Source organism: Lissotriton vulgaris, chromosome 1_1 (genome assembly GCF_964263255.1).
Source record: "Lissotriton vulgaris chromosome 1_1, aLisVul1.2, whole genome shotgun sequence".
Taxonomy (NCBI): Eukaryota; Metazoa; Chordata; class Amphibia; order Caudata; family Salamandridae; genus Lissotriton; species Lissotriton vulgaris.
Window position 1 is genome coordinate 392,204,794 of NC_141685.1, and position 14,498 is coordinate 392,219,291.

Below are 14,498 nucleotides of genomic sequence, written 5' to 3' on the forward strand. Positions count from 1 at the left end.
TTATATTGAAATCACCTCCTAATATTATTGGAGAGGTAGCTGACAACAAATGGGTATATAACTTTTGTAGTGGCCCTGAGTCGTCTGTGTTCGGGCCATAATATCCTGCTATTGTATAGAGGTTATTTCCAATTCGTGCCCTAGCAATTGCCCATCTACCTTTGCTATCTACTTCGGAGTATTCAAGCTTAATTTTGAGAGTTTTCTTGAAAATAATAGCTATCCCTTTTATGTTACATTCCTGATTCGTGCATACATACATGTCCACCCACCCTAGATTTTTCATTATCTGGTTCCATTCTTCTTTCAAGTGGTGTGTTTCACTATCTGATGCCTTTAAATACTCTAAAATCCTGTTTCTTCTGGTTTTCACCCTGAGCCCGTTTACGTTCCATGAGAGTATATTAAACTTTCTACTAATTGACCCCATCTATTACTTGAATAGTATATTGTGTAGTGGCAGTCATTATGATTTTACTGGCTGAAACCTTGATTTCCCAATTTTTCTGAAATATTGAGGATTTGTTTGATTTTTTTTTCCCTAGTTTGCTTCCCACCCGTGTTCTGTTTTATATATTTTGTTTTTGTTTTATGTACATCTTGTTTACCCTCCCTGGGGAAGCCTCCTTCTTTTTTTAGGGCTATTCTCTTGCCCCTTTCAGGCTCCTTGACTTTTCTATTTGCGCCTATATTTTGCTCTTTCTGCTTTTTCCGTGATATACTTTGCAAAAGCTTCTAATGGTTTGCGGGATTTTCAGACCTGATGTTGTCTCGGGCCATCTCAAGAAATTCTTTAACCTCCTCAGGATCTCGTATATTTCACATTTTATTCCTCCACATGATTCTGAGCGACGGAGGGAACTTCATTTGCACCATGGCCCCTAGGGACTTTAGTTCTGTCATGAATTGTCCCAGTTCCCACTGCCGGTCTTGTGAGGCTTTGGACATATCTGACCTTATCCTGAAGGGCCAGTTGTCCTTACTGAAGATTCCCTTTTTTATAGCTTCACCAAGAATTCTCTCCTTCAACGTATATGTTTTAAAATTGACGAGGATTTTCCTAGGTGTTTTCCTTTCTTTGGCTTTTCCGAATGGGTCTCGGTGAACCCTTTCTATGTCTTCTTCTAGCGTTTCTTTACTTGCCCATAGGAAGTGATGGGAAGTGTTCTGCAAGGAGTGTAATTACAAATTTTTTCATATCGGTTCCTTCTTGATTTTCCGGGACATTCAAAATCCTTATATTGTTTTTCCTGGCCTGATTTTCTAGTGATTCGAGTATCTCGCTCATGTTTTTTCCCTCTTGTCTTAAGGTTCTAATCTCTCTTTGATGGACATCTACCTTCTTACTAAGGGCTCCCACCTCTTCTTCCACTGTTGTCACTCTGTCGCCAAGCGCTTTTAACTTGCAGTCCAGTGCCTCACATGCATCTTGAATTTTACCTTGATTGGCCTCTGAAATCGCAAATTTGTCTCTCATTTCATTTAATATTCTCTCCAGGAACTTCTCCATAGGGGTTAACCTGAGACTCTGGGCCAGTTATGGTTATTTCAGCTTCATCTTCTACCTCTACTATTTCCTTTTCACCGCTCGATGGATGTGCTTCTCCTGTCCCTGCTTGATCTGCTTCTTCCATATTTGCCGTATCTATACCTTCGGAATTCACGAGGTCTTTCACGAGGTCTTCACCCTTTCCTGTGTCTTTAGGCTTGGATCTTGCGCTCCTGAAGCAGTGAGAAGGTTGTCGCTTGGTTCCTGTGGGGCAGGTTGCTCTCGCTGTATCTTACTGGGTGGGTTGGTGCCTTGCTGTGTGAGGTGTTGGACTTTAAAGAAGGTTTTCAAAGATGGAGTAATTTTCGCCTTCCCCCTGACCCCCTTTCCCTTCTCCTCTGAGTTTACCTTTTCTGCTCGGGACTTACGTATAGGACGTACCTTATTGGGCTTCTTATCGACTTCTTCGGGGTTATGCCCTTAATTGCGGGGGGGTTGTAGTCCTGCTTGAGATATTGTCTGCTCCTAAGGCTATAGCAAGATCTTGTAAATTTTCTCTGTTCTATTTGGGGATCTATTCCCTCCTTCTGCTCCCACTGGGTGTATCTACTTAGAGGTGTAACTGATGTGTCAGCGACCTTCTTGTCCCTTCTATCAATCTCTTCTCTGGGGTCCTCAATACCCTAAATGGCCGTGTGTGTGCCAGAATCAGTGTAGGTGCCAAATCCACTGAAAACCCCTTCCCCCCCCCCCCCCCCCCACCTTGCTCATGGGCTGATACTTGCTGTTATCTTGTTGGACCTCTCGCTTGCTTATTTCCTTCTCTTCCGAGGGCTTTATTCGTACAGACACACCAAAGTAATCCACTCCTTTAGAATATCGCCAAATATATATTTCTTTGGTTGCTGGAGTGCTTGCTTCCACTGCTTTGAGATTCTCACTGTAGGCGCGTTGACACTTGTGCAAGTAGTCGTATTCGTAGTCTGTTGCATGGATTGCCAGAGTCAGCGAGCACCCCAGTGAGCACTCCGCTTGCACTGCTTGCCCCCAGAGAGCTCTGCTACTCTCGCCCCGGAAGTGAAAGCCCAGTCTCCCGGCAACGCCCCCCCCCTTCCCCCTCCTCCACCCCCTTCCCCCTCCTCATCCCCCCCTTCATCCCCCCTTCCCCCCTCATCCCCCCTTCCCCCCCTCATCCCCCCTCATCCCCCTTCCCCCCCCTTCCCCCCCTCATCCCCCCTTCCCCCCCCTTCCCCCCTCCTCCACCCCCTTTCCCCCCCTCCTCCACCCCCCTTCCCCCCTCCTCCACACCCCTTCCCCCCTCCCTCCCCCCTTCCCCTTCCCCTCTCCCCCCTTCCCCTCTCCCCCCTTCCCCTCTCCCCCCTTCCCCCCTCCCCCCCAACAGCTCAAACTCTCGCAATTGCGAGACCTGTTGCAATGCATTGCATAGGTCCTAGCACGTACCCTCTTTCCCTGCTCACTGGTGACTTGTCAGAGTGAGTTGTTCTTTACTTTACAGTAGAATATTGTGTAGTACATTACACCTGCCTGACAATCTGTCCTCTTCTAACTTCTGGTAGAAAGGGCTCTATATTTACATTTGCGAGAAATCACATCTGGAAAATCACGTCTGGTAACCACACCGAAGTCTTCCATCTTGGAATGAAATAGGCGCAGGTGGAGACGAGGAGAGATGCGTCCGAAACACAGGAAAGCCCACAAATGATAATCCACATCTACGATAAGCTGAACTAAAGGGCGTCGATGTCTGACGGCCTCATTGCCCACTCTTCTCCGACGCACAGTGTGATTCTAAGCATATAAAAGAGGAGAGGCACACTGTGCAGTACAGTGCACGCTCATTCACATTTAGGATTATGATATAGTAAAGTAGCACTGCGCACTCTCGGCAACCTATGCCATTTTCGTGTTTTTTTCTAGGGAAGAGAATCTGTGAACATGGATAGGCCCCTAAGAGCAGATTGGGATGTCCGGACCGAGAGTAAGAAAAGTCAGCTTTACTCAGTACAGGAGCTGAGAGGCCCCGTACTGCAGAATGGCGCGGTCCAGCATTGAAGTGGGCATGTGTACTGGGCCGAGGGGTACCGGTCCTGCCCAGCGACGGATGTTTAGTTGCGCGGGAAGGTTGGCGCACCGCAGAATTAGGCGACGGGCTCTGTTGTGATATAAACTGTGGTAGATCAAACAAGATCGGTGCATTAATTGATCACGTGAATGGAAGGTATTTAATGACTGTCTTTTTAATAATTACTGCAAGGGAGTTTGTGGTATTCAATTTAGCATCTCATCATAGATTAATGTGCAGTACACAAAAAGAAGACTTCTCGGAGAGCTGTGATTGAAAAGACCTTTGGGGTTTCGCCCATTTTGTTTTCGCTTACAATATCGGAGTGGCTTCAAGCGACGGCACTATCATTGCTCATCCACTGCTCTCCACCCCACGGCGGGGGAGGCAAGAGCTGGGCTGGAGCTCTTACTCCTGCCGGCGAAGAGCGAGGGAGCAGGGGCAGCACCTGGCGGGAAGGGGCCGATTAATTATTAATGGCTCTGGAGGCAAGTGGCCCACCATGCCAGCAAATAAGGAAGCTTGCCTCACGGAAAGACATCAATCAGACAGTGACCACAAATAGCGGTAATTAGCGTACCTTATAAGCATCCGGTGCACATGCCCCAGCCTCGGCTTCCTTTTTAGGCGGGATGACTTATTTGCATGCAGTTCGGGGCTGTGAGCCTATATTGGGGGGACGGCGCGAGTTAAGTTTCAGTGGCAGTGGAGGTTCCAAGTGCGCGTGACCGTGCTGAATTTATCCCATGTATCATCTCTCGGTGGTCCTGGGCAGTCTTCGAAATGGCCACAAGATGGACGGCCAAGCGTGGCACACGTGGCCTGGTCCACGGCGAAAGTGAAGTGTTCACTAGGGCCAGCACGCGATATCGGTTTCCAATTAACTCCCTCACATATGCACAAAACAATTGCCAGTGGCTGAAGAAGGCCATCCCAGAGCCAATTTCTACATGTAGCATTAACAAGTGTTCAACCAGGCGGAGGGGGTGTGTGGAGCTGGAGGGGGTGTGGAGCGAGAGGGGGGCCTGAAGCGAGGAGAGCCACCGGACCAGCCATTGTGCATTACAAGTGTGCAAGGCCAAAAAAAACATTAACTAATAAAAAAATCAGCCTTACTTGCAGTGGCCACGCATGCTGGCAGTGTCCAATTTCGCAGCTCTGCTTGTCCTGCGAATGGTTTGTGCAAAGAAGCCTTAAGAAACTCCTGGCAACCCCTGCCGCTTTTTTCCAGCCACAAGTTAGGATATGTCAGAAATGGTGAAGTTCCCAAGACAGAAAACAGGCAGCAAAGAAGAGCTGTTTATTACATTCCTTGTTCAGAAATATTGAAGTTAACCCCATTTTTTAGAAATATTACTATTGATGCCCCGACTCACCCCAGTGAGCACTGTTTCTCCGACTCTCCCCTCCATTGAGGCTGCAGTTTTACTAATAATTGCACTTCCTCAGGCACACATAGCCCATATCTCATATAACAGGCCGAAAAGAAAAACCCAAATTGCATTCTTGTTTCCTCTTCTGCTTTTGTGTTTTCCAGGCCATAAATAGTCTGAGACATGTGCTAAAAACACCGACATGAAAAGCAGGGATGTCTGTTAAGTTTTGACACAAACATTACTAGGTTGTCTGTTCTCCCTTGGGCTTTATTGCATATATCACCCTACCTTTGTTGCGCACATTAAAGACTCTCCAGGCAGATTCTGCGAGGGGAAAAAAATACAGCGCGGATCACACAGAGGCAGGGAGGAAGAGGCTGCGGGAGAGGAATCAAGCACGCCTGACGAGGGGGCTGACAGGAAGCGGGTGGGCTCCGCCCGGGGAGAGTCAATCGCGCACCATGGCAAAATAACAATTTTCAGTGTTATCTGGTGATGCTTGAAAGCATTAATCTTGACCTCCAGTTGGACCATGTGAGCAACCAAGGTAGGAGCGCAACCTTTCCGTGGAGAAACAGTGACTTAATGAAAAGGTTCAGAACCTCTCTTTCCTTCTTATATTTAGTTGCTTCCCTGTGAAATGGATCCAAAAAAGAACAAGCCGAGAGTGGTGCGCGCGCGCCACAGCGAGACATCTGGTTTCAATTATTGCGCCCGTGTCTGTGCACGATAATTGAAACCACATGGCGGCTGTGCAGGTAATTGACCCCATGGCTGATCCTGGTCTGTTATTACATAATCTTCCAAGACATACAATATACTCCCCCAAGACACTGCGCTGCCTAAAGAACTTACGACCATTAGGCGCTGCCTGCATGTGCCAGATACAGGTAGAAGGCCCATTTTCATGTCGGATTTGTCAATCCCAATTTTCTACTGAAGGGACTAGGCCTATCAATATGTATAACCCTTGTATCAGGGCAACTATGCCTATGCCAGTTATTAATACCCCTTCGCCGGGGAGGAAAAATATCCTGTGTAATGTCAGATCCCTTTCTAAGCATACCACTGAAGTTTGGGATATGATATCTTCTTACCAACCGGAAGTGTGTTATCTGACAGAAACGTGGCTTAAACCACATTGCACCCCGGATATAACTCTCGCTATCCCTTGCAGCTATAAAATACTGAGATTGGACCGCCCGATCAAAATTGGTGGTGGAATCGCGGTGATTTACAAAGAAGATCTGAGAGTCACTATTTTAGAGGAACTTAGTTCCGCGGAAATCGAAATAATGATTTTTAAAATTCAGGTATCTCCTAAAGGACACTATAGAGGCGCCTTAGTTTATAGGCCCCCAGGTCCTTACAGGAATTTTACTAATATTTTACTCGAACTATTGGCTCCTTACATCATTAATGACAAGGAGTTCATTTTAGTTGGTGATTTTAACGTTCACGCTGAAATTCCAGATTGTAATGAGGCGCAAACACTATTAACAGATCTATCCTCTCTGGGTCTATTATTGAGAAATAGTGGACCTACTCATCGAGCAGGCCACACTTTGGATTTAGTGTTCGCTAATGTCCAGCTTGCATCATGCCCACCCGCCACTCAGGTGACCTGGACTGACCACTTCATTGTGGAATTTACCACCCCTCTTCAGGCACCCAATCTGTCCCACTCTAACACCCTACCCGGTACCCGGAGACAGTGGCATAAAGTTACCCCTTCTACTTTTAGAGAGAAATTCATCCCTCCTAGTTTTCTACCTTCGGACAATATTGATACTGCCCTTGCTAAATTCGAAGGAGAAACTAGGAAAGTCATCGACAAAATTGCTCCTGTAAAGACTTTTAAATCTAAGCCTGGGAAAAACATGAAGTTTGGTTTTCTGATCACTTGAGAACCTTGAAACAAGGGGCTAGAAAATTGGAAAAGAGATGGAGAACCTCGCATCTTGTGGAGGATAAGGAAAAATATTGGTGTGCTCTATCTTCATATCACAAAGAAATCCGTGGTGCTAGGAAATCTTACATTGCATCCCAAATACAAGAGGCCGGAAACTCTCCAAGAGTTCTCTTTCAGATCTTACAGACTTTTGTCAAACCTCAAGCTTGCGAAGCCCCTGATATGACTTCTCAACAACTGTGTGAAGACACTTCATGTTTCTTCACTAATAAGATCAACACAATTTATGAAAAAATTATCTTGACCAACCAAGCCTCATTGACCACTACAGAATCTCCCCTTGATCCTGTAGAATGCACACCTGCTACACATTCCCTGGATGTCTTTCCCCCGATATCCTTGAAAGGAACATCGGATCTTTTAAAACAAATTAAAAGCGGTAGTCCTGAGGATACTATACCTGCCAAACTAATGCCCACACTTAATGAACTTCTATGTCCAACGATCTGTGAACTGGTAAATATTTCACTCATCTCAGGTGCTGTCCCCAAAAATTGGAAAAGGGCGCTTGTCAGACCCATAAGGAAGAATACTGCCCTATTGTGGTCTGACCTGACGAATCTTAGGCCCATTTCCCTGTTACCTTTTGTGGGAAAAATTATAGAGAAACATGTTAACCACCACCTATCAGCACATGTGGAACTGGTAAAAGCCCTGGATGAATCCCAATCGGGTTTCCGCCCCAAGTACAGTACAGAATCCACTCTCTTGTCTGTTACTGATGATCTCCATGCCTACCAGGACAAGGGCCTTTCAGTCATCCTGGTGCTATTAGATCTATCAGCAGCGCTCGACACCGTGTCTCATACCATCCTGACGCAACGGTTGTCGAACGCTGGCATCCAGAACAAGGCTCTTGACTGGCTAAAGAGTTTTCTGACCGGCCGCACCCAGAGAGTCACCATGGGTGCATACCGCTCAGTGGAAACAGAGATATCTAAAGGGGTGCCACAGGGCTCATGCTTGAGCCCTACTCTCTTTAATATCTATGTGGCACCCCTGGCAGGAGTTTTGCGTAGATATGGCTTTATTCCCATATCTTACGCTAATGACACACAGCTCCTGTTCCCCTTCAAAACTCTCACCACTGAGGTCAGAAACTCCTTTTTGACAGGCATGAAAGAGGTGGCAAAATGGATGGCTACAAACTACCTCCAATGCAATGTCACCAAGACTGAGATCATGTTATTTGGAGACGCGAAAATACTCTGGACACCCGAATGGTGGCCGTCGGAGCTTGGAGCAGTCCCTGAACCTAAACAGGTTGTGAAGAATCTGGGAGTCAGACTCGATCATGACCTGTCATTTAAACAGCACACCAATTACATATCAGGGATCTGCTTCCACACCATTGGACTTCTCCGTAAGGTCTTCCCGCTTTTACCCGACGCAGTAAGGAAAACGCTTGTTCAAGCGTTGATCCTCAGTCGGATTGACTACTGTAACGGTTTACTTTTATCAGCCAATGAGGGTGTGTTGGATAAGCTGCAGGTGATCCAGAACACGGCGGCTCGCCTAGTTCTGAATGCCCCTCCGAGAACTGCTTCTAAACCTCTTCTGAACCGCCTACACTGGCTTCCAATACGACAGAGGGTCAAATTTAAAATATGTTGTTTGATCCACAAATGTCTAAACTCAGAGGGACCTATCTATCTGGAACGGAAATTTATTCCTTATGCTCCAGTACGGTCTCTTAGATCTAGTAGTAATCTCCTTCTGGTGGTCCCCCACATAAAAAAAGTAAGACATGGAGGCAGAGCCTTGTCTGTTACTGGCCCTAAGTTGTGGAACAAGTTACCTTTGGCATTAAGGCAATGTAAAGAACATCTGACTTTCCGCAAACTTTTAAAAACAGCTCTTTTTAAAAATGAAGTCTAACTCATCCCCTCACTGTTAATATGCTGCTGATCCCTGGTCAAAAGCGCAGAGATACTCCTGTAGGAGTGATTCTAGCGCTATATAAACGTATAAATAAATAAATAAATAAATAATAGGCCATAGGCGGAGCAACGCGCCCGCCTTTGGCCAATTGCATGCTGTCTTTATTAAAAGACGCACGCAAAGGCCAATAGCGTGGACCAACACAAAAAGCACATGCATGTGAGATTCTTAGGTTAGTTTTGAAACCCCCTAAATGAAGTCTTTGCCAAAACAGCACATGCGCATTGTTAAAGGCTCGACCTAAAAAGGGGGGGGGCATGGCGGTACCTAAGGGTGCATTGAAAATGCAAGGGACCATGCAGCAAGCCACAGGCATCTCAGTTGGAGTAGTGAGAGGTAGTTGAGAAAACCCACTTTCTCCAGAAGACACTGAGGGGGCTATTTACAATTAAATGTCAGATCGCGGTTTTACGCCAAAATTGGTAACGCCGCACTCAGACATTTTTTTAACGCAGGGATGCACCTTACTTTTATTAATACAAGGAAGAGTGGGAGACCCAATGAACTCTTGGAGGCCCGGGCAATTAGTGTATTAGCCGGTAAACGTGCCTACAAGCGATTGTCTTTCTTTTGCACAATTTAAGATCTAATAAGCAGACAATGGTCGCAAGCTCTATCTAGTAGCTCACATTGAGTTATTTAAAAGTTTTAATTAATGTATTCCAGTTTGAACAAATCTGCTACAGATAATTTTACATGTGTGTAGATTTTCAAAGACGTACATTTATAATGAAAAACTTTTTAGAGGATACAAAAAACTATTACATATAACAATATAAATCAACACAGTGTCTGAGATTTACAAGTGATTTGTTGTTACAAGCATCTCATTATCACTAATGTGGACACCTATTCCAAACAATATATACAACAGGAAATTGTAACTGATCAAACAGAAAACAAATCCTCAGGTGAATAAATCAGGGAGAAAATAGGTGTAGTTGTCGACGTTTCGGTCTAGATAATGAAGACATCTGTTAGAACATCTTTAGGACGGTAAAGTCAAGTGTTGAATGACCCTTAGAGGACTACATGAGCGATTTAAGAATGTAGTCAAGTTCATTAAAATGGTCTGTCCGACATCAAGAAGAAAACTACTGAATAGCTACTGTTGTTTCACAGAGGTCCAAAGAACGGTTCAGCACAGTAATAGCGATCCTACAACGGTCCTCACGGACCAGACTGTTCCAATTCCAGCGTTTCCAATTATTTGTCTGGAAAAGAGACTGGCAGTGCTCCGTAGGACGTTCCGCTGTCTTGACACTAAGCAGCACACAAAGAAGGGACAAAACAGCATTTAAAGATTGTTTATGTGCAGGAAGGGAGACCTTCCTGAACATAAACAATCTTCCCCTGCACGCAGACACACTTGCACTATGGTGCAAGGGTGCCTGCATTGGCGCTAGGCTGCTAAGCGTAGCGCCAGCGCAGGTGGAAATGCAAGGCTGCATCATATTCTCGAAAATATGGTACAGCCTTGCATTTCTGAAGTGGCGGACTGAGGCATTAAGCCATGGCGGCTAACTCCTCACTCCACCACTTCTTGGTACATATGCCCCTCAGCGTCTTCTGCCCCAAGTCTGTCACAGTTGGCATTCGCTCACAAGCGATATTGGTGTAACCTAGCTGGAGTGTAGTAGACACAATGTAAGAATTTATAGTGACTACTAGCCATTCTATTTCCGGTCTGTTGGCAGCAATAGGTCCATTGTTTGTCACAGGGTAGTCCCCAGTTCCGCCTGTCATCCCGATTGGGACCCACCCACCACCCCAGCCTGTTCTGTCTGGGTACAGCGATATAGCTGTGAGACTACGTGTGAAGGGTATGCAGGGGCAAGTGTAGGGGGCTCACTCTGGAAACCAGGAGTGGCAGTCTTGATATTGTGTCTCATTAGAACGTATAGGAATGTCTCCATTGTGGTTAGAGCATTATTTCCAAATAATTCCTCCCCGTTTAGGAGGTTGCCTTCCTTCTAGAGGTCCCCCCAGGTGTGCATACGGAATCTGTGAAATATCTGGCAGCATATCGCCTCTTGTGTGACTGGAAGAAGGAGTTAGAGGGAAAGTCACAGCAGCTGGGAGTAAAACATAGGTACCCCGAGCTGCCTTGTCAGCCCCTGCTACACCGCCATGGTACAGGCCATCTCTGTGTCTAGTTTCGTGCTCGGAGAGCACGTCCCAAGATAAGCATCAGCTGGGCTCTATCGCCAAGTGGGGCATATAAGGGAGTGGGTGAAACCATTAAGTCACAAAGTGCACTTGGGCACAAAGGTGGAGCCTCTCTTCTTTCTTAGAAGGATGCGGAGGCGGAAAGAAGGTGGGTAAAGTGATGGTCTTACCAATGTGGAAAGAAGTAACCACTTTTGGATGAAAGGATGGACGAGTTCGAAGGACAACCTTGACCAGATGAACAGCCAGAAAAGGAGGTTTTAAAAACAAAACTTGGAGCTCACGCACCCTGCGCGTAGAGGTGATGGCAACCAGAAAATCAGTCTTTAAGGTCAGAAGCCTAAGAGGACAGTTATGTAGCGGCTAAAAGGGAGCGCACATAATATAGGTTAGAACTAGGTTCAAGTCTCACTGGGGAATTACGAAGGGAAAAAGATGAGTAATGTCCTCAAGGAAGCGATTTACAACAGGGGACTTGAAAAGAGAAGGCTGATCAGGAAGCCTAAGGAAGGCTGAAATGGCAGAGCGGTAACCCTTTTAGAGTGCCCAGAGCAGAGCCCTGCTGGGCCAAAGAAAGGAGGAACAAGAGAACCTCAGAAAGCGGGGCAGAAAGGGGATCCACAGCATTTGTTGTGCACCACGCCACAAATGTTTTCCATCTGCAGGCGTATACCGTCTTAGTGGAGGGATGCCTGGCTGCCAAGATAACATCACAGACTTCGGGAGGAAGGTCAAAGGCCGTCAACTGTTGCCGCTCAATCTCCAAGCAAGGAGGTGGAGACTGGACAGGTTTAGGTGGAGGACCGTCCCCCGCTGCTGTGACAGAAGATCCTCCCAAAGAGGCAGTCAGATTGGAGGATCGATGGCCATGTGTAACAGCTCGGGATACCAAACTCTTCGTGCCCAATCAGGTGCCACCAGGATGACTTGGGCCCGTCGCGCATGATCTTCTTCAGCACTCTGGGCAGAAGTGGTATAAGTGGTATAGGCGGAAAGGCGTATGGAAGACCCCAACTCCACTCATGACAAAAAGCGTCGCAGAGCGAGTCCAGACTTGGAAACTCCAACATGCAGAATTGCTGACATAGCGCGTTCTCTTCTGTGGCAAATAGATCTAATAAAGGCTCTCCCCATTGCTGAAAGAGACCTTGCGCCACCTCCGAGTGAAGATGCCATTCATGATCCAGCTTGCACCTGCGGCTGAGTTTGCCCGCCCTGGCGTTCAGAGAACGTGCCAGGTGTTGAACCACCAAGGATATGCCCAGATGTTCCAGCCATGTCCAGAAATGGAGAGCCTCTTGACATAGGGTCCACAACCCCACCCGGCCCTGTTTGTGGCAGTACCACATGGCGGTGGTGTTGTCCGTGAGCACCTGCACTACTATTCCCCGTACAGAGGGAAGGAATGCTTTAAGTGGAAGACTAATCGCCCGAAGGTCCAGAAGGTTGATGTGGAGCCCGGACCCTGCCGGAAACCAGAGGCCTCTTATCTACGCCTCTCCCATATGGCCACCTCATCCGAGAAGTGATGCATCGGTCACCACTGTGAACTCTGGTTGGGGAAGGGAGAGGCGTCTGCTGTTGACCCAATCCTGGTTTGTTAGCAAACATGCCCTCCGATATCTGTACGCAATCAGACAGGTTCCCCTGATGCTGTGCCCACTGGAACTTCAGGTGCCACTGCAGATCCCACGAATGCCATCTAGCATGATCCACCAGGAGGATGCAGGAAGCCATCAGGCCCAGTAGCTGCAGAGTCACCCTCACTGAAACCCGGGATGGAGGCTGAAAGATCGGAATCATAGCCTGAATATACCAGACTTGCTGCTCCGAAGGATAGACCCAAAACTGTGTTGTATCCAGAACCGCTCTGATGAAGAGGAGCTTCTGAGAGGGAGTCAGGCATGACTTCGGCACATTGATAGAGAACCCCAGGGAATGCAGGAGGTCCGCCGTGGTCTGGAGGTGGGAGATGACAGCTTGGGGCATTGAAATAGGGGTAACTGAAACCCCTGATCTGCGCAGATAAGCTGCGACAACTGCCATCAGCTTTGTGAACAACCGAGGGGCGCTGGTGAGACCAAAGGGGAGCACGGTAAACAAAGTGCTCATGGTCTACCATGAACCTCAAGTAGCGCTGGTGGGCCAACAGGATGGGATGTGAAAATAGGCGTCCTGCAAGTCCAACGCTACCATCCAGGGTCGAGAGCAGAAAGGACCGGAGGTAGCGTCAACATTTTGAACTTCTCCTTCCGGAGGAAGCGGTTGACGTCCCTGAGATCCAAGATAGGACGCAGGCTTTTGTCCTTCATGGGCACCAGAAAGTAGTGGGAATAGCAACCACAACCTACTTCTGGGGCAGGAACTGACTCGATGGCTTCCTTGGCCAAAAGAGCCGTAACTTCCTGTTGGAGAAGGGCCAGATGATCCGCCGACATGCAATGGTACTGAGGTGTCATGGCTGTGGGGGTAGTCTCGAAGTGAAGGGAGTAGCCCCTTCAGACTATTTGCAAAACCCACCTGTCCAACGTGATGATGCGCCAGTGTGGGAGGTGATGGGGAATCCTGCCGACCACTGGCGATTGGTGGCCCTGAAAGGTCAGACTAGGAGGGTTTGGAGGCTGCTGCAGAGGGGGCGGTGGTGGACTGGCCCGCTTGCTTACCCCTAGAACCACACCGGTGGGTCCCATGTCCCCGGCCGCCCAGGCTGAACAGCTTGCGCCAGCCAGTGGCTCTGGGCGGAAGGAGGCAGGACACTCCTTCCGTAGCCACGAAATGGGCAAAAAGCAGACTGCTCAGGGTGGGTGGAGAGGCCCAAGGACTTGGCCGTAGCCCGAGAGTCCTTGAAGCGCTCTAGCGCGGTGTCTGCTTTGTTGCAGAACAGGTGACGGCCATCAAAGGGCATGTCCATAAGGGTAGCTTGGACATCCCTGTAAAAGCCAGTCGACCTCAGCCAGGCGTAGCGTCGAAGGGCTACTGATGTTGAAATCATCCTGCCTAGCGAGTCAGCAGTGTCCAGCCCACATTGGATGGTAAACTTGGCTGCATCTCTCCCCTCGGTGACTGCAAGGGAGAGCACGGCCCGGGCCTCATCCGGGTACTGGGGAGCACCTGCGCTACCGTATCCACACAGAGTGGGTGTAGCGGCCCAACAGACATACGGTGTTTACTGACCGTAGCCCCAAGCTGGAGGAAGAAAACATCTTCTTACCAAGGTGGTCCAGGTTTTTGGATTCCCTATCAGGTGGACGTTAAGGCTTGGACCACCAAGCTCTCGGGTGAGGTGTTGGGAGAGAAAAGTGGGGTCACCTGGGGCCGGGAGGTGGCGTTGGGTAATCATCCTATTTCCAGTAGCCCATGTGTTGGGCCTGGACCAGGTGCCCAAAAGGATGTTGGTTATGGCTTCATTAAACGACAGCAGGGGCTCCGAAGAGCTTGCTGCCGGTTGAAGCACCTCTGTCAGGATGT